This window comes from Enhydra lutris, unplaced genomic scaffold, assembly GCF_002288905.1.
Source record: "Enhydra lutris kenyoni isolate GAN:26980312 unplaced genomic scaffold, ASM228890v2 scaffoldscaffold19, whole genome shotgun sequence".
NCBI classification, from domain to species: Eukaryota; Metazoa; Chordata; class Mammalia; order Carnivora; family Mustelidae; genus Enhydra; species Enhydra lutris.
Window position 1 is genome coordinate 552307 of NW_019154103.1, and position 19646 is coordinate 571952.

The 19646-nt window shown below is 43.1% G+C and overlaps 1 pseudogene; it reads right to left on the bottom strand.

The window, feature by feature from the left end:
* Positions 1-43: 43 nt before the first annotated feature.
* LOC111148237 lies at positions 44-19468 on the bottom strand (annotated as a pseudogene).
* Between the last annotated feature and the right edge of the window lie 178 nt (positions 19469-19646).

Below are 19646 nucleotides of genomic sequence, written 5' to 3' on the forward strand. Positions count from 1 at the left end.
TTGAGACCTTCATTCTAAGCAGCTTTGGAGTGAAACATTTCATTTAGAAGTCTGGACCTTCTTTCTTCAGTTTGCTGTAATCCCCATTCACTGAATAGAACTTGTATTGATCGCTGGGACCTAGTTTGTTCCAGGGTTCTGGGTTATTCTCTTTACCCCAGCTAACATCTGGATTGGACAAAGCCAGGCACAAGACATACAGTGCAGCTCCAGGACCTCCAATGAATATGGTCCAATGAGTATGTAGAACGGGATCAAGCTTGGGTGCTTTGTGGCCTGACCCAAGATTGGCTTAACGTGGTTGTGGTAGCGGCCTCAGATCCAGAAGGAGAAAAGATCGAATTTGCAAGGCCCACCACTAAGTAGTCCCTATACTAGGAATCCATTTCATTCCCTTTTATGGATGAGTAAAGTTCTCTTGTACATATACACCACATCTTTGTTATCCATTCATCTATGGATGGACACTTGGGTTGCTTCCATATTTTGGCTATTGTAAATAATGCGGCAATAAACCTAGGGGTGTATATATCTTTTTGAGTTAGTGTTTTTGTATTCTTTGCGTTGATACCCTGTAGTGTGATTATTGGATCGTATGGTAATTCTTTTTAATTTTTTGAAGAAGCTGCATGCTGCCCTCCACTGTGGCTGTCCTAGTTTGCTTTCCTACAAGCAGTGCATGAGGGTTCTTTTTTTTCCCTGCATCCCTGACCACACTTGCTCTTCCTTGTGTTTTTTGATTTTAGTCTTTTTGACAGGTGTGAGGGGATATCTCATTGTAGTTTTGATTTGCATTTCCCTGATTATTAGTGGTGTTGAGCATCTTTTCAGCCTTAGGTGTTTTGCCCCTCCTTTTCTCCTTTCTCGGTCACGTGACAGATTTTCTGTCAATCTGCCCTGTTAAGCTGCTTATGTCGTTTGGATTGTCAGACTTCCTTATTTCCCTGTTGTCTTTAATCTTGTCCTCTTCACATTGTGGTTAATCTCCCTACTCTCTTTCCTGTAGCTGCCTTTCTGGGTTTCTGCCTTTCCCCTTCTGGGAAATCTCTTTATTAGAATATCAACCTGGTATTTGAGAAAACTGAAATGATGACAGTAACTTAGGTCATGTACAATATAACCACAACACTGAAAAGTAGAAAGTGGTCATGGTCATGTTTTTAGTCATCACTGAATATTTATTCATTGCTACTTTTGGTAACAAAAGTACAGGTTTGAGTGCCAACTGAAGGTCAGGTGTTACCTGAGTACTGGAAATTCAAAAAGAAGAGCGCTTTTAGCTTTCTGGGCATGAGATATGGTAGAGGAAGGGTAAACTATAATCATCATGTGTCAGCATGTGAAAGAATGCTACTCGTAAGTTTCCTGTCGTATTAATTAGAGCAGCAAAGAGCTATTGTTATGGGTTGTGGAAATGATGCTCTTATATCGGAAATAGTGTTAATTAAAATGGAATTTTTCTTTATGCTAGTTAGGAAGAGTTTAGCTCTCCTCAAGCTATATTCCAATATGCAGAAGAAATAGAGTTTATTCACTTAAATTCTAAGGAAGCTGTGTTCTCTTGCCTCCCTGTCCCCTGGGCAGTAGGAGAACACAAAATGGGTCTCCTCCAGTATATATGGTCTGATGCAATGATATGAATAGTTCCTTTAGGTTTGTACACCCCCTTATTTAGATAAAATTCTCAATTACTCAGATATGTGGCTTTCTCTGTTCCTATCTGGGATGCTTTCTGCATGTATGGGGAAGGGAGTGGGGGTTGGGTGTCCCCTGCCTTCATGACAGTTCTCAATGAACTTTTCCATCTTTGGGTGTCTGGCTGGTATGTAAACCCATGTAGGTTGTGGTTTGGTCTCTCCGAGCTATGCCAAGCCTCCCTTGTGATCCTCCACTGACCTAGACCCCACCTTGCAGCTCTTGCTGACACTCTTCTGTACCTCTCCGGATCTGTCACCTCCTCCATCCAGTGTATGGCCTATGACATCACCCTGGTAATCTCTGCTGTGGATTATCTTTTTTCTAGCCAGGCCTGTTGCCTCTCAGCTCATTTCTGTTTACATCCTCCTTAGGAGTGCACAGGAACTTCTGGTCCCATCCACACCATACCAGAACTCAAACTGGCTATACTGTAGGTCAGATGTGATTTACACTCTTTTACGGGGTGTCCCGTAATTTATCTGACACCCTTTTCCTGTGCTAGGACCAAAAATCAGAAGAGAGATGAGGGCTCAAATATTTCACCTCCCACCTTGCCTTATAATCCCCTGCTCCCAGAGCAGGTGAATTTTAGGCTTTCTGCTCTCATTGGTTCTTTTTGTTCTAGGGTAGCAAGAGCCACCCCTAGCCTTAATAAGAAGCAGCTTTGTCTTTCATAGAAGACAACACAATCTGAATTTTTCAAGTTTTATTCTTGATAAAGCTGACTTTTCCAGCCCATTGCCCTAATGTAAAATCATGTTTTCAATGTCAGAAGCAAATAGTTCTCTTTCGTTTTTTTTGCTGCAATAGTGCTAAATGTCCTCTCTCCTCCGTATAACGTTCCAGAGCTCCAAGGCTTCAGGCTGACATGAGAAATGTGATAGGCTTAAATTAAGTGTGTGTGTGTGTGTGTGTGTGTGTGTGTGTGTGTGTCTATGTGTGTATTGAAGGTGCGGGAGGAATCCCTACTTTTCAAGGTGTTACCCTTGTTATACTAGGTATCAGTCACAAGTAACTTCCTTTGTAGGTTGGAAAACATAAGTATCACATCCATAGTGGGTACATGTTCCTAGAAAGAAAGTCCTGTGTTGTATGTTTATAATGAAAACCTCAGTAACAATGGAAATTATATTCTTATGTAGGAACAAAATATTAACTGGGGATTATATTCCTTAGTACTAGATGTGACTCATTGCCAGGTGTCATTGAAGGAAAGCCACAGACTACCAGGCAGTAGGGACGAGGCACCAGCAGAAGAATGGACAGATGTAGGTGCTCATATTAATCCTGTCTGTTGGACCATATGCCTCAGGGGCAGATGGGTTCAACTAAGACTGTGTTGTTGTAAAAGACAAATGAGTTAATGTGCATTAAGTTATTTTGAATCTGGCATTTGCCTTAAATATTAAGGGATATTGAAAATGATGCAAATGTTTTTTTTGTCCCTTTTGATTATGGAGATCCTTTAATAATGGTGATATTTTACAGGTATGAGTAAATGACCACATGAGTAGACATGACAGGTGGTTCTTAGAGGCAGCACATCTTTCTTTTCGATGGATTTAATCAATGATGAGAGCTTGCAAAACTAGGGTGGTTTAAATAGGATAGAGCAAGTGATGCATTGGAAAAGAGGGGATGGGAGAACTTCAAGAAGTGAGGGATCATAAGAGTTAGCAGAGAGGTCACATAACATGGCATTTGGCTGTTAAGATGTCGGGGGCGGGGCTTTTATCTAGGAGTTGGAGGTGTGGTAGGATGTTGACAGGATTGTAGTGACTAAGAAAGGGTGATGGGGATGGCAGACCTTGATGATCACAGGAAGGAGTGAGGGGATACAAGATGAAGGAAGAAGTTGACTCTGAAATGGCATTGGAGTTGAACATGTTGATAATCTCTTTAAGGTGCCAGTTGAAATGCAAGAGGAAGAGGGCAAATGATGGGTGGGATGGTAAAACCTGACGAGCTGGGAGTGAATGCATAGGTGGACTTCGAAGAGTGCTGTCCTCCTCTGAGACCTGGAAGTGCATTAGGGTCACAGGTTGGACCAAGGTTCTGGGTCCAAATCTGCCAACCCCATTCTTTGTTCTTACTTCTGACCAACTTCTTACAAATGGCACATACTTATCTCAAAGTGGACACTAGAGAAAATGAAAGTGCCACCTATGCCAGAATTAAGCAAACATACTTTGTCACTTTGCTGACTGTCTTAGGATTTGAAGAACATTTGGGGGAATTTGAAAGAGCCATGCCTTTGAAAATAGCAGCTTTATACAAAATGTGGTAGCTCTCCAATTCCCCCAAAATAGGAGGCTTGAGCTCATAGTAATCATTTGCTTTAAAAGAGACATTAGAATATTTCTTTACTTAATTTCTTACTAAGGTCTTTGTTTTGAGAACCTGGAGAGTAGGAAACTGCTGAGTCTGGACTTCTTTGATTTTTCTTTCTCTCTTGGGCTGTAAAGGGCAAGGAACACAGGGGCTGTTCCTCACAGTGTGCAAGGGAACATGGGGGCTCTGGAGCGTGAATGAGATGCAGTCCCTTGCCTCAGTGTCTGTGAAGAGTCTATATAATACGAACTTCAGGGCTTTGTGGATACCCATTGGCCAAAGCCTTCCTTCTCCAACCCTCCACTTGTATCGACCTACAGAGTCACTGCTTATGCCAACCTGTCTTGTACAGAGAGGGACAAATCTAAAGTGTTCAAAGTGCCGGTGGGTTTGGCCTGTTGGTCAATGACTTTAGGTTTATTTCCCTCCAGAAGCTACCTCTTCGTGAGTGCTGTGGGGGCCTTTGTGTAAAATGAGCCTGAATTTGGCTTATCTGGCTAGTTTTCACTTGGCTTTTATTTTTGAAATGCCCATTATTATTTTTATTTTTTTCTAAAGATTTTATTAATTTATTTGACAGAGATCACAAGTAGGCAGAGAGGCAGGCAGAGAGAGAGGAGGGGAAGCAGGTTCCCTGCTGAGCAGAGAGCCCAATGTGGGGCTCGATCCCAGGACCCTGGGATCATGACCTGAGCAGAAGGCAGAGGCTTTAACCCACTGAGCCACCCAGGTGCCCCTGAAATGCCCATTTTAAAGGCTTTAATTATTTACATTTATTAGTGGTGTCTTTTTTTGTTTTTGTTTTTGTTTTTAAACCAGGGAGCTAGCAGTTAATCCTACGCCCTTTGCTTGGAAACTGGCTTGGAAACTGTTGAGGAATCTTGGTCCCATCTGTTCGTATACGCCTTGTCTGAGATGTCCTTGGTGTAAAAGGCTTAGGAACAATTCCATCATGTGTCCCCTGCTGGCCCCACCCTAACCTTGAAAATTTTCTGCAGACCTAGACACATAGTCAGTGTTTAATGGTCCCATCTGAAAGCCCGTCAGCTGTGGACTCTTGCAGCTAGTCACTGCTAGTTGAGAAATAATTAAGCAGTAGCCTACAGATCTGTCCGGCATATGTGGACTCAAAGACAGAAAAGCTTGCTTCTCTGCTGGACTGTTCCTTAGACTAAGCAGAAAGATTCATTGTGAATGTATAACAAAAGCTTTTCAGAAAGGAGAGAGGGTGAGAGATAATTAATATTCTTGAACATCCACTCCATACCAGACACTGTGCTCAGTGTTTTGTAAACCTTTTATCTAATTCCCATGACTTTCCCAGTGTGCTAAGTATGGTTTTTTTTACTCTCAAAGGCTCAGAGAGATTATAAATGGTGTGTCCAAAGTTGCACAGCTATTAAATGGATTCCCTGAGACCGTCAGACTGGAATGACTCCATAAGTGTGGGGAAGGGATGAATAAAACACAGGGCCCCAGCTCTCTTGACCTGCAGACCAGGCAAGGTTCCATGTTACCATTTTGTCTCTCACCTCACCTTATATTTTTCAGAATGTACAATGCTTTATTTTTTTTAGGAAGACCCACTTTGAGTAAGACATGAAAATAATGGATGTGAATTTTCTTGCTCTCATTTATTATTGGACTTTTGGTTACTAAGTTAAACCTGACAGTGCTAGTTCTGACAAGTTCAATTCCCAGAAAAGCCCTGACAAGCAACAGACAGGTATTTTATGGTCCATCCCTGTTCAGAGACCATGAACACGATGGTTAATGTGTGTATGTGTGTACATATATATATGTTTATATATAACGGGGCTAACTGAATTCTAAAGTAGCTGTTCTTTGGTGGTCCAGTTTAATGAACAGATTAGGATGATCTCCCTTGTTTAATGGAGACAGCCCTTTTAAGGACTTAAAATTAATTTAAACTTCTAATTAGCCAAAACATTCTCTTTCAACAACATTAGTTTGCTAGTCTCTGTTTTTCATATATTAGAAGATAGATTTCTTTTTTTCCTTTTTTAAAAAAAGATTTATTAATTAATTTATTTGAGAGAGAGGAACATCACATGAGCAGGGGGGAGGGGCAAGCTGAACCCCCACCCCCACCCCCCACTGGGCCACACACACACCAGGCAGGGAGCGTTATGTGGGGCTGGCTCCCAGGAGCCCAGGATCATGACCCAAGTCGAAGGCAGATGCTCAACCTACTGAGCCACCTAGGCGCCTGATATATTTTTACTCCATAGTTTAATTTAAGAAGGTTTTGCTTTTATTTTAGAAGTGTTCAGAGAAGAGATTAATGTAATTGTTGTCCTGTAATAATTTCTGTACCTGTCCTAGGCCACTTTACTCCCTTATCTTCTCTATAGATAAAAAGAATAGGCCAAAAGAATAGGCATCACTCTCTCATATTGAGAGTAAGAATTATTTCTTAAGAAAAAGAAGTCTCTATAAAAACTGGTTTTCGTATCTCTGTTCTAATTAAATTCTTTTAAGCTCATGATAAGCATCAGTTAAGGCTTATTTGTATGCTCTTCTAAAGGTGTGTGTGGGGGGAGAGACCAAACAAAACAGAAAACCAGCTCCCTCACTAAGCTCTAGAGAAAGTTCCTTGTTCCCAAATCCGTTTAGGAGGATAAGCCATTCTAAATCTCTTCAGACCCCTCTCAGAAGCACTTTTGTAATATCCAGAGGTGCGGAGGGCATTTTAAGCCCTAAATTGAGCAAACCAAACTGGCCTGGTGACTTCTCAGTCATGCCTTAATCTGTCTAGAAGTGGTGCTGGCATGGGCATAAGGGTTATAGGTGCTGGGTCACAACCACATCTTGGCTCTCTGGAGTGGATTTCCCAGTGTGCATTTGGTTGCCTCCTGAAAGTATCGTTCTAGAAAATTGTGCTTGCTGTCCTCTCTTGCTTTTAAGCACCTTCTCTTCCACTCTGGAATCCCTTGTGTAGTCTCTTGTGAGTGGACCACAGAGGTGCCCTTGCCAGGGTTCCCAGGGATATTATAGACAGGCCTGAGTGTCTTGAACAGTATTTAATCTCCTCACTCCTATGAAAAATTCTCATTTCTGTGTTCCACTCCTTTCAGAATTCCATGCCTATAAAGTGATAATTATTAAAATACCTAATAAAATAATTAAAATTAATAATTAAAAACTTTTGAAGAAACATAGGTGCGTTTTGGAAAAAGAATCACCCAGAACAGAATACAATCGGGACACCTTTCAGTTCCAAATGGGTTTTTGTTTTTGTTTTTTTTGCAAGTTTGTTAAGGATTAATGTTTTTATGGTAAAATCCATCCTTCTTAATATATAGTTCTTAGTTTTGACAAATGCATTCAGTCCTATGACTAGTGCCACAATCCAGTTATAGAACATTTTTATCACCCCCCCAAATTCTCTGTGCTGCCCCTGGGTTGTAGCCCATATCTCTCCTGATCGCGCAGGCTCTGGCAGCGTTGATCTGCCCTCCTCCCTCTATTTTTACCTGTCGCAGCCTGTCCTGTAGATGGAATCCTAAATCATCTAGCCCTTGGAGCCTGGCTGTTGGCGTTCGGCACAATGCATGGGAGAGTCATCCATTTGTTGCGTGTCTCAATTGTTCATTGCTTTATATTGTGAACAGCATTCTGCCGTGTGGAGATGCTACAGGCCATTTATTCTCTGACCAATGGATATTTGAGGTATTGCCACTTTTCGGTGATTAAGAGTACAGCTGTATAACCATTCGTACAGTTTTGGGGTGACTGTAAGTTCACAACGATATCTACATAAATAACTAGGAGTGGGATAGCTGTATGACAAGTTTATCAAAGGGTGATTGTTACATTTACTTGAAGTTTTATGATTTTTCTCTTAATCATAAATAGGATGTTGTAGGGTCACTGTAGAAATCTTGAAGAATATAGAAGTGTACCAAGAAGGTTAAAACAACAGCAACAGTAATAACAACACCACCCTGATTTCCTGTATCATTCATTTTATTCTGGGTATATACATTACTTGAGCAAAAAGTTTATTTACCTATTTTGTGACCATTTCACAAATGTTTTTCTGTATCATTAAATATTATCATAATTTTGAATGACTTCACAAATACCCAAGGAGTAAACTTGATGATAGGAGTATCAGAAATCCCGGCACACCAGTACAAGAGAGGTTTTGGCACAGAAGAACATAGAATCCCTCAGGTATAGCTCTTTGCACATAGCTCATCCTATTCTCACAGCCCTGTATTACATGAATTCTTTTTAGGAACACTGAGTATGACCAATCACCTCTCTGTGGATATAACCTTTAAGTTTAAGGCTTATGGGTGTGAATAGAATTTTGGTCCACCACATTTAATTTTTTCTCTTGGGTGAATTCAACAACTGTTAGCAATGATTGAAATGGTGACTGTAAGAATATTGTTCACTTTCATAAAGGAATTTGCACTATCTTTCTTTCTTTCTTTCTTTCTTTTTTTTTAAAGACTTTATTTATTTACTTAACAGAGAGAGAGAACAAGAGCAGGAATACAAGCAAGGGGAGTGGGAGAGGAAGAAGCAGGCTTCCCACAGAGCAGGGAGTCCGATGCAGGGCTCCATCCCAGGACTCTGGGATCATGACCTGAGTCAAAGGCAGATGCTTAAAGACTGAGGCACCCAGGCGCCCCTGAATTTGCACTCTATTTAAGTGAAATTAAAGTTAGAGACTATCATAGGTTGAATAACCAGCTAATAACTACAGATTTTTATTGTCTTTTTAAAAAAATGCTACCTCCAGGGCATCTGGGTGGTTCAGTCAATTAAGGCTTCTGACCTCATCTTAGGGTCATGTGATGGAGCCCTGGCTTGGGCTCTACACTCAGCGTGGAGCCTGGGTGGGAGTCTCTCTCTCCCTCTGCCCTCCTTCTGTGTGCTTGCTTTCTCTCTCTCAGAATCAATAAAATCTTTAAAAAAATGCCATCTCCATACTGATTGAAGTAAGGTCTCTGTACTGAGATATTCCATGAGTTTGCTTTTTTTTTTTTGCGGATATTTTGGAAAACTTAGGGATGTTCTTGGTGGGGAGAAGTGCATTCATTAGCAGGCCTGGCTCACAGACCCCTGGGCCTGTTCTGTTCTCTTAAGAGCAGCTAACAACATTTGGTTAGATAATGAAGAAGAGTGTGAAAAGGATTTGAGAAGAGTTTAAAGACTTGGCTTCTATTTTGGGTGTCTGGCAACCCTTTTTGCTGCCAGGCCTCAACTTCAAGATGTATATTTCTTAATTAAAAAAAAAAAATCATTAAAAATAAAAAGCGTCCCAGAGTCTTGTTGTTAATCTAGTAATCAAAGTGACAGACTTGGGCAATGTGAGTTATTCCCCATACTGGGCAATGACCATGTTTGGTTGCAAAGACCAAATCCTTCCTGGTTGAAACCAGGGGAGAAAGAGTGTGTGTGTGTGTGTGTGTGTGTGTGTGTGTGTGTGTGTGTGTACCTCTCCAGAGATTGGAAAACTCACTGTCAGAGGAGAGGAGCGCGTGATTCAGTCTCGAGGATGAAAAGGAAGTCCTTTGAAACTTCTGAGCTCTGAGCTTCCCATCTCTTCATATGGCTAACAAGCTCGTGGACAAAATTCCAGTTAAATAGATACTAGTTCATTGTCTTAATTCTGGACATTGTCTCTTAGAACCTATGGTAAGCTATGGTAGTAACAAAAACAATTTCTTCTCAGAGAGCTGATTGACAGCTTAGCTTTACTTTTATTTTTGTTAGGGAAGCCTTGGGGGGAAAAAGCGAGTACATGCTTCCAGTTAATTGGGAAGTAAGGAGTTGACTAGTAGGCAAATTGGTTTGTTCCTGGAGTACGTCAACACAGTATGTAATAAATTTACTAAGCACAGTGCAAGCTGCTAGGAATAAGGCGAGCAAGAATTCTGTGCTGAGCGTTGTTTCAAGGCAGCTTTTGTATTTGGCGGCTTTATCTATTTCCTAAAGAAATAAGAGTATGACAGGTTTTCCTGAATTTGTATTTTGGTATCTTTTAAACAAACCAGGCATTTTTGAGTACTCAATGTTATCACTAACCTTTTAAAGCTGTCCTGTGTTCCTGCTGCTCAAGTGTTGTTTCCCCTCCGTTTTGAGTGATTTTAATCTAAACACATTAAGGTTCAGTCCATTCTTCCTGCATAGAGATAGAAAGTGGGGTCTGAAAAGAATAGCAGAGCTCTTACACAAGGAGGTCTGTGTTTGCACTCAAAAATGAAAGTGTGTGTAAACCAGTCTTGTCATGGGTTTTAGAACTGTTCTGAATGACATTTGACATTTAGAGATTGGAAACATTTTAACATTCATTGCTTCACATTTAGTCTTTGCAAATGTTTCTTTATATGTTCTATGTCAAACATTATTCTGTCATCATGACCGAGCTCATTTAGTTATCCATGTTAATTGATATAATTAGAGCAGGAAGAATTCAGATGAGACACGAGGAAGAACTTCCTGAAAAGCTAAGACTGGGGATACTAAGAAAATAGGGAAATCTCTTCTTCGAAACATAAAGCAAAATTTAAAGTGCTTTTTGTGGGTCACTTTGACTATCTCTATGCTGAGAACTCGGGGGTGGGGAGCGTGCATGAAATGATCTTTTGTGACCATGTCCACTTTGTGCTTTTGTGGTGCTCTGAATATCAGCAAAAGCGGAGACTGTTAATCTCATGAAACAAAGTGAGGGTTGCCGGGGGAAGGGGGGTAGGGAGAGGGTGGTTGGGTTATGGACATTGGGGAGGGTATGTGCTATGGTGAGTGCTGTGAAATGTGTAAGCCTGATGATTCACAGACCTGTACCCATAAAACAAACAGTACAATATATGTTAATTTAAAGAAAATGCCCCACGTGTTCAATGCAAGTTGGAACCAATTTTGTCATAGAATCTTATGTGTAGAAATTCTCTCTGACAACAGGAACAGATGTCATCTGCTTTTATTATCACGGTGGAGAGAACTCTTCACCCCATCATGAAGAGAGTCTGTATTTAGACAGTTGTAATTATTACAACTTTATTATTACAAATTTCTAATTGTCTAAAAATCTGTCTCCAATAATTCTCTCTATTGGTTTTAGCTTTGCCCCTGAAACTTTGTGAAGAAACTCTGCTCTTTCTTGTACATACTTCTTCGAAGTTTGAGAACAGCTTTTGTGTCTGTCCACTGAGTGTTCTCTTTGCCAGAGTAAACTCCCAATTTCAACAGCCTTTCTTGACTGGATGTGGGTTTGAGAGTTGTTCTCACCTGGGAGGCTCTAATTAAACAGGAAACCCCCGGCGAGCCTTGACTTCAAGCGGACAATGGAACGATTTTCTTCCTCTTCTGGACACTGTCCTGCAAACTCAGGTAGTCTTGGCTTGTTACAGGCAGCTGTGTCACCTGTCGACTGCCCTAGGGTCACTGCCTTATGAAATCCCGAGATCCTTTCCACATCAGTGGTGTTCATCTGGTGTTCTTCCATCCTCTGTTGTGCTGCTAAGCTTTCTTAAAATACAGTACTTTCATTCATAGTTGGGAAATCCATCTTGTTAGTGTTGGCCCTGTTTGTTTCAAGTCTTGATTTGTAATAACCGATCCAACTTTGCTCCTGCCATTTGTGCATTTGACAAGGACATCTATGTCTCCGTTGGTAAGCAGGTACAACAAATGTCTTTTGGCAAGACATCTCATTCTTAATTATTTGTTTTATCAAAATGTAGTAAGGAAATGGTTGGGCTAGTGGCTCACGGAATCATGGGTCACAATTAGTGGCTTCCCTTTTGGTGCCTCCACAGCTCTTGAATCAACTCCTTAGCTCTACAAGTTGAAAATTCAATTTTTCTTTAAACTCAGGTGTGATAGTTATGTCTATTATTGAAAACTTTAGAAAATGGTTTTCAGTGATAACATGTTGGTAATAGAACAGTGTGGAAAATAATAGAACAAAGCCCTCTTTGGTGCTATCACATAGAGTTAGGACAAGGTGAAAGGTTACTACTTTCTCCTTTCATTCTGAATGCTAAAGAATACTCTTAGCTACAGAGAATTAGTGCACACCTAGAAGGGATCCTGTGGTACTGAATGTTCTAGTTGAGGAGAGGGATCCTGTTGGGAATCCTGATGAGATCCACAAGTGACTGCCAAAGCAACTCTGGGTTAAGCGTGTTCTGTAAATCATGTTTGCTGTCACTGCTCTTTCCATCATTTATCTAGTGTTAGGAACCGTTGTGATGGAGGACGGTTGGCCAAAGGTGTGTAATGATGTGGCTTGATCATAATTTTCAACTCAGTTCACCAATTCTTGCTTGTGTTAAGTTTTTTGTTTTTCTATTTTTGAAGCACAGCATTCTGTGGTTTGATTAGCCTGATCTTGGGAAGGGACACTGTTCACTCTTACATGCTCTGGGAATCTTGTGCCAGAGCCTGTGGCAGAGACTGAGACAAGAACCACATGTCCCTTCCTTGTCTGGGGCACACAGCTGTACAGTGGAGTGGGAGCTGCAGAGACCAGTGTCTGCTCAGGCCTGGACAGGTGTGCTTGTCCATCATCTTTCCTCCTGGCTGGAACAGAGAGGCTAACTTGGGACCCAAGTGTTGCAGGTGGTGGAGCCACACGGTGGCAGGAATCTGGGTCCTTGGAAGACTATTAAGAAGCAACATCTGCATGGGGCTCTTATGTGAGCAAGAAATGAGCGTTTACTTGGTTACTCCAGCCAGCCTTCAGGTCTCTGTTTTGGTAACCAGGTGACTTTCCGACCTAGCCTGTCACTGAACTGAGGGCAGTGGAGCAGCTCCCTTCATTTCATTCCTGTGTTTGGGGGACAAAGGCCCCTCCCCACTGTTTTTAAGAGTTTATTTATTTGACAGAGACAGAGAGGGGGAACCCAAACAGGGGGAGTGAGAGAGGAAGGAGCAGGCTCCCTGTTGAGCAGAAAGCCCGATGTGGGGCTCGATCCCAGGATCCTGGCATCATGACATGAGCCAAAGGCAGATGCTTTAATGACTGAGCCACCCAGGTGCCCGCCCTCAGTGTTTTTTGCCAACAGATTTGCCTTCTTTGCTGACCTAGCCTTTTTTGGTGTCCTTCTCATTCACTCCATTCTCATTACTTTTTCTTCCTTTATTTAAAAAACAAAATGAGGGGCACCTGGGTGGCTCAGTGGGTTAAAGCCTCTGCCTTCTGCTTGGGTCGTGATCCCGGGGTCCTAGGATAGAGCCCTCCATAGGGCTCTCTGCTCGCCGGGGAGCCTGCTTCCTGTCTCTCTCTCTGCCTGCCTCTCTGCCTATTTGTGATCTCTGTCTGTCAAATAAGTAAATAAAAATCTTTTTAAAAAATTTAAAAAACAAAACAAAACAAAAACCACAAAAAAACGTGCAGATCTCGAAATTCAGCTCTCAGCTTCTTGTCCTGCCTTTCCAAGGTTTCTTTGCCCAATCTGAAGTAACTCCTTGGACACTTGGCATTATTCTATTTTAAATTCTCGGTATAACATCATTGTTTGATATATTTTTTTTAAATTATGTCTTCCCAGAAGACTCAAAACCTTGAGAGCAGGGATTTGCTCAGTTTGCTGCTCCATCCCTTATTCCTCACACAGTGTGTGGAATGTACTCAACCAGGGCTTGATAAATGCTTGATGAATGAAGTAGGAATCTGTATCTCATTTTGGACATGAAAAAAGTGGTATATTAAAGATCATAGCGGAAACACACAATGAAAAGTGATTCTTCCGGTTTGCAAAAATATTCTTTGCTTTTCATTTGACCTTTTAAATTTGAGTTAACTTTCTGAGTCCTTTCTGCCTGTGAGATAATGTCTCGGTCCCCCAGAACCTGGGTTCTGACAGATAGCTGAGGACTTTGGGGAAGAAATCATTCATAAACACTGGACCTTATTACCTACAAAGTAGATGTACTTTACAAATGAGAAAGAAGACTCACACTTTCTGAGTTCTTAATGTGTCACGCATAGTGCCTATTACCTGCTTGAACTCTCACTGACATGTAAAGAAGGAGTTATCTTCTGTTAATCCCATTTAACAGATGAGGAGAGGAGTTGCAACACAGACAAGTTAGGCTACTTGTTTAACGGTACACAGTGATCAGTGAAAGAGGTGGGAAGGGGATCCAAGGCTACCTGACTCCAGGTGTGAAATGCTGGGAGTCTGACTTCACGGTCTTCAGAAAGAGGAGCAAAACATGCTTCTAGGCAATTGCTACTAGAATTTGTATATAGAAGAGAAAGGAGACTCTAGTGTCTCTGATGATGTTCCACAGAGGTGCAGATGGGGTAGTGATGTAGCATAGAACATAGGTAACATTTCTTAGTGCTCTCATTGCCTGTTGCTTGTACCACTTCTTCCTTTTTTTTTTTTTTCCTTAAGATTTTATTTATTTATTTGACACAGAGAGAGAGCACAAGTAGGCAGAGTGGCAGGAAGAGGGAGAAGGGTAAGCAGGCTCCCTGCTGAGCAGGGAGCCTGACTCGGGGCTCGATCTCAGGACCCTGGGATTATGACCTGCCCTGAAGGCAGACACTTAACTGACAGAGCCACCCAGGTGCCCCTTGTACCACTTCTAATTCTAGAAAAATCACATGCACAACTGAGATAGATGAATATCCTAGGAAGTGAGCGTCTCTAAACCCTCTAACAGACCATAGTAGCATCCAGGTCCTGAAAAACGCTATCACTGGTAGATACCATGCCAGATTCTGGTAGAGTGAACTGTCCTGGAGTTACTCATGTGGGTCTTCAGGACATCTGGGGGCTGGCCCGGGAAGGCAGCACACCCATTTGCCATGAAGCTGGCAGCAAAATGAATGAAGATGCTGTTGGACAGGTGCCTGGTGCTGGGGACTGCCTGCTGTTCCAGTGGCTTTCCTTGCACACAGAGGACTCACTCAGAGGGGAGGTGTCCAGGCCCCAAGGTTTAGTTTTCTCTCCTGAGTAGCCAGTTAGTATTTGAGGTGGGAGAGGTGGGCTGTTGAGGATTTCTGGTGTCTGGGGTCCCCTTCCCCTTCTCCCCTGGCTCCTGGGGTTTCTTCCTTTCATTGAGCAGCTGCCTGGGGCCCTCAGCACCATCTTCTAGTAGTTTCTATCAAGGACCTGGGTGGCGGGTTGGGGGGGCTGGTACACAACCCCAGCATTGCTCACCAAATTATGTGTTTGTGCACATGCACTTTTATCTTTGGAGAGGGACTACGTTTTTATGGCATTTTCAATGGTAGCTGTGACCCCAGAGCTCCCAGGCCAGTGGGACCATGGCACCATGCAGAATTGGCGTGCCCAAGAAGGGGGGTTAGCACATGGCCCCAGACCCCAGGTCCAGCCAGCCCCCAGTTGCTTTAACAAGTAGTTTCACCAAAACCTCACTGAGCCAGGAGACTGCTGTTACTGGAGGGGAGCGTTCAGTGACCTACATGCTGTCTGTACTTCCCTGGCTCCCCAGGCAGAGGTGGCCTACAAAGTATCCTCAAGGGTCCTCTCGTGTGGCTGTTCACAAGGCCCCCCACAGCTGAGACCCAAAACACCAGCATCTGGGTTCTGCTGTCACAGCAGCCTGTCCCTCCACACATGGGCTGGAGGCTGCATCCATCTGCCTCCCTGGGTCCCTTAGAGACTGCATCCCCATCCCAGCAAGGGGTGCTCTGAAAAGATGCTAATAAGGGGCAGTGAAATGCAAAAACAAAACAAAACAAAACCCCAAGCAACGTATTTTGAGAAATACTTCTTGTTTTTCTGGGGTGCCTCGGTGGCTCAGTTGGTTGAACATCCCTTTGGATTCTGACTCAGGCATGATCTCGGGGTTATGAAATTGAGTCCCATGTTGGGCTCTGTGCTGGGCATGGTGCCTGTTTTGGGATTCTCTCTCTCCCTCTCTCTCTGCCCCGCCCTGCCGTGTGCTCACTTGCTCTCTCTCTCTCAAATAAATAAATGAATCTTTTTAAAAACTTGTGTTTTTTTTAAGTTATTGTTTCTGTACTGTAAAAGGAAATTTTGAAGCAGAGAAGTTTTTTCTTTATAAAATGTGGCAACTTTTTCATGAGTGTGTAGTGCTTATTTTACTTTTCTGCTTATATTTCTATGACTCCTCTTGAGTCATAGAAATTGAGGGTCTACGTAACTCAGGCCAAAGAATTTAGCCTTTTGGGCTCAATCTGTGAAACGAGGGTATCATCAATCTCTCTTGAGTTGTTTTCAGTAAAACAGAAGAATGCCAGGCACATGAAAACTATTCAAACAATGTTTTTTCAGGAAATAAAGAATACTAATAATGATGTTTTAAGTAGGGTGATATTAGCAAGTAGCTAAAAAGCCCTTAAGTGTCAGGTGCTGATTTGGTTGACTCCTACCTGTTTTACCTGCTAAGGTGCATCCGATTTTTAGTAGCATTTTATAGTCGAGGTAACTGAGGTTGCTGAGGTTGGAACTCAGATCTAATTTGATTGTAGATGCCTCACGTTCAACCTCTATGTTCCTTCCACTAATGCATCAGTGCGGGTGGAGAGCCAGACTGACATTTCTTGTCACATTAACCCAGATACATATTTTCCTAACTTCTGGGGTTATTTTTGGTATTCTTTAGAAGTGACTGAGCAGTAGAGAATGGGGAGAGAGACTATATCCCAAGAAAGGCCACCTCCATAGCATCCTTTCTGGTGTGACCTTTCTGCCCTTTAGATAAATACAGAGGTGATTGGGTCACTCCCTTGCTCAAAATCAACCACCCTCCCCCAGTGATTTCCTGTCCCTCATGCCCTCTCCGATCCAGCCTCTGCCTTCACATCCAGCTTCCCCTGTGGTCTTGCTTACCACCTCAAGCGTAAGACAGCCTGCCTGCAATCAATTGTCCTTTCCCAAGGAACCATTCTATAGCCAGTCTTCATGCTTTACTTTGAATTCCCTTTCCTAGACAAAGTCCCCTTTGTCCTCTAGGGGAGGGCTTTTCTGCTGTTGCACCATGGGCCTGGATCCTTTTGCTTCCAGCTGTGCAGGGTGCCCTGTACTAATGTGTGTGTGTGTGTCTGAGCTTTTGCTGCCTGTGAGGCTGTGAACTCTCTGAGGGTAGGAGCAGGACTTATCCCCTTACTATCATCTGTGCCTGGCACAAATCAGGGATTTGTTCAAAGAAGGAAGAAGAAAGAATAAAATAAATGTGGTCACAGTATTCATGCTCCTTCAACACAGATCATTTCTTCTGAGTATTCCCAGTGTATTGATGAGTCACTGAGGATCCCCCTTAAGTTAGAACTAGGTCTGGTGACATGGCTGGGGTCCCTCAGTGCAGTGGGTCAGCCCCTGCAGAGGCCTTGCCTCCAGGTAACAGAGCACTGAGCACAATGGCAGGATGGAGCAGGAGTTAGGAGGGAAGCAGAACCCGCCTTGCAGAGATGGCCGTGACTCCCTGTCTGCCCCTGAACGTTCAGATCCCTCTGGTCAGAGTACTTGACCTCTGAAAGCCTCAGTTCCCTCATCTGTAAAACGAGGATGATGGTTTCTACCCTGAAGAGTGATGGTAAGGACTTAGTGAGATGATTAACTTAGCATGATGCCTGATCCATTCCCAGCCACAGTCCTGTTAATGAAAACACAAAGGGTTCCTTTCACGGCCATTTTTATCCTTATGGGTTACTAAGCAACCTCATTTAATACATTGATAAATACTACTGCTTTCACATTGAATTTCCATGTCAGGAAGTGAGAAATTTTGTATTCAATGTGAGTTAAAACAAATTCTGACTTTTTTTCTTGAGGTTCCTTTAGTAATGTCTCTATGGGGGTTTTGTCAGTAGGGAAGTATCTGCATGTAATAAGGTTTGTAAAGCAGGTTTCTGTTTCTAGATTGAAGGTTCATGTTTGGCCTTATAAACAGAAGTTTCTGTATTGTAGAAGCTGGGGTGAGAGTGATCCACGCTCAAACCATGATTCTTGTTCAGTTGTAAAGCCAGATGGCCATGACTACACTTGGGTCACTTGATGTAAAGTGGTGATAAAGGCCAGTGAAGAGATGAACGAAAACTCTCTTTCTCTCCACACACCTCCATCCTTCTATCATGCATCTGTAAGGAACAGAAGGTAGGGCCCTGGATTTCAGGTCAGCTCTTGCACAAGAGCCTCGACGGCTGCCCATTTTCCCATGGTGAGAAGCACCCATTTTTGCTCTTGGGGCTTCCCAGGTCATCTCCATGATACGGGGTTGCTGGAGATGCTGCAGCAGAGGATAAGCGGAGCTGAATAAAGATGTGTTCTGCGGCAAACTGCTGCGTTCACTTCCTCTTGGCAGAGAAAATCCTCTCGAGAGCCCCGGTGATACGGCAGAAAACGTCTGGTAGTTTCTCGCCTGGTTTTTGTTGTGGCCCTCTCTGATGTCACCTTTGCCCCCTCAAGATCTCTTCTCAACTGAGCAGTTAGGGGGTCCTTTTAGAGTGAAGTTGAGATCTTGTCACCTTTTTACACAGAGCTCTGAGATGGCTTCCCGTGGCAGAGGTGACAGCTGTGCCCTTATGATGAGCTTCACTTGTCCTTGACCTTGCCTCCCTTTTCTCTCCTCTTCTGCTTCATCCACCAGGTTACCTATCTCACGTGCTCACCTGAAGGCCTTTGCACATGCCAGTCTCTCAACATGAGATTCTCTTTCATATTCACATGGTTCACGTTGTTAATTTTATTCAGGTCTCCAACAGAACATCAGCTCATTAGGGGCGTTTTCCTACTTTCCTATCTAAAATATCTCTCTTGGGGTGCCTGGGTGGCTCAGTGGGTTAAGCCTGTGCCTTCGGCTTAGGTCATGATCCCAGGGTCCTGGGATTGAGCCCCGCATCTGGCTCTCTGCTCAGCGGGGAGCCTGCTTCCCCCTCTCTCTGCCTGCCTCTCTGCCTACTTGTGATCTCTGCCTGTCAAATGAATAAATAAAAAAATATTTAAAAAAAAAAAAGGAAGAAATAGTCTTTGTAAGGGTCAAAATTCAGCTCCTCCCTGCCCCACCCCCTTCTTTTTACAAAGGCATTTCAGATTGCAGTTCCTGGGTATTTCTCTTCTCATTGTCATTTATTTCCCATCTTTCTTGCCCTTTTCCTGCTTCAATTCAGTTTTCATTTGCTTCATTTTTCCAGTCATTTCTCCTCTCTCCACCGCCATCACTCCCGAGCCCATCGCTGCTGCTGTTTTATCCTTTTCCTCCTCTCTGAGCTTTCGTCGTCTTTCTTCCTTGCCTCCCAGATACTCTTTGGGAGCTGGGGCCGTGTGGAGTTTCTGGGCCCTCTTTCGTCATTGCCCCATGCCCCTGTTTTTGCGGTTCGATGTTTACCATGCTGTGGCCTGGCCGTCTTGTACCTGCGCTTGTTCACATTTGAGAAGAAGAGCAGCGGGCCTTGAGAGTGTAGTGTCGTTCCACAGAGGGGATGACAACCGAGGAAGGGAAGAGACAAGAGCATGGGGCGAGATGGGTGTTGTGCAGTGAGTACTGGGCAACCTGGACAGCACTGCCTGCCTCTGCTCCTGACTTGTTTCCATGAAGGCCTTTCATTTCCCAGGCCCTGGGGTAGGAGTACAGGGGTGAGGTGGTAAATCTTCCAGCCTGCAGCTTGGAGCATGAGAAAAGCACTGGCTGCA